The following is a 1557-nucleotide window of genomic DNA, read 5'->3' on the forward strand; positions in this document are numbered from 1 at the left end:
GCACATCTTTTCAACTCTTGATTTACATTTTTCAACCATTGAAAAACCAAAGACAAACATACTTTTAAATGAAGAAATAATATGTCAAACTAGTTCTAAACTCATTTTTCATTCATGCATACAAAACACTTTTGCATACATATCTTTCTCAACTTTTGACTAACATTTTTCAACTATTGAAAAACAAAAGATAAACATACTTTGAATGAAACAATAATATGTCATACATAACATTAATACCCATATGCATAAAATCCAAAAGGACACATTATACATAAACCTTTGGCTCTGATACCACTTGAAGGGTAATCTATGAGATTTATGTATGGGATTTCTAAATGACTATCATGCATATACAAATCAAATTTAATATACGAAAGCAGCGGAAGCATTTATAACAAATTATCAAAGCTATAGTCATGCAAATCCCCTTCAAGGTTCATAGGTTTATATATAATGCATCAAAAAAAAAATTTAGAGAAAAGAACAAAGTGAAGGATTAGTCTTATACCTCTTGATCTAGACTTGAGACCAAGGATGGACCACCTCCAAGCCCTTTGTTCCTTGAACTCCTTGAGCCTAGCTTCCCTCCTTGCCTCCTCCACTTTGATAGAATGAGTGCTCCTAGGTTCTCTTCAAGTTTCCAAAGTAGGAAACCTCTAAAGATCCTCACCCACTAGTGTAGTGAGAAGGATGAAGGAATAACCAAAGGGTGAAAGATATGTTAGTAAAATCACCCCAAGGTGGCCGGCCTTTGTGTAGCTCTTAGAGAGATATTCTTTTGCCTCTTTGTTGTTTTAACCACACAAAAACCCTTATGAACAATATCTCTATAAAGTTCCTTATATAGACAAAAGAAACCTAGTCAACAACTTGACTAAATATCTCACCCTTTCCACCTAAAGTGGCCGGCCCTCTTTGTGTTGTTTGGGCTTTGGGCTTTCATTTATTTCAAGTCATCCAATGCTTGAATAAAAGCCCAATGGGCCCAATTAAACCCGAACGTTTCTTTAAGCCCAAAACGATCTTTATCGCGTTTATGATTTCTTTAGACTTTCTAAATTAATCACAACACTTAATTAATCCAATTAATTGTTTCCATCATCCATTAATTACTCACTACAATAGTGTATTGGTGAACAATCTTTTAGGTTCTAATTAGCAAGGCAGTGAGGTGATTGGCACCAATCCAATTGATTATATTTTATCCAATCACTTAGTGAATTAAAACTTCCTTTTAATTCACCTTTCTTCTTTGATGACTACATTTAATCATCTAGAAGAACTCACAAGCTATGAGTGACATCTAACCATATGTCATAGCTACCCAAGCTAATGTAGAAGTTTATTCGGAGAACCTATTCAGTTGGAATTACAATGTAATTCAATCATTCTCTAAAACAATACTCTCAATCACATTACTAGGGTATGGATATATTATGTCAAACCCCTAATTTGATTATTCCTTCTTATATGATTCAATTGAGTCGTATAGGAACGCTTTCCTTTATTACGCTCGATACTTCGGCCGAAGATTCCCGAATCATATCTTAGAGT

The sequence above is a fragment of the Malus sylvestris genome, chromosome 10 (genome assembly GCF_916048215.2).
Source record: "Malus sylvestris chromosome 10, drMalSylv7.2, whole genome shotgun sequence".
Taxonomy (NCBI): domain Eukaryota; kingdom Viridiplantae; phylum Streptophyta; class Magnoliopsida; order Rosales; family Rosaceae; genus Malus; species Malus sylvestris.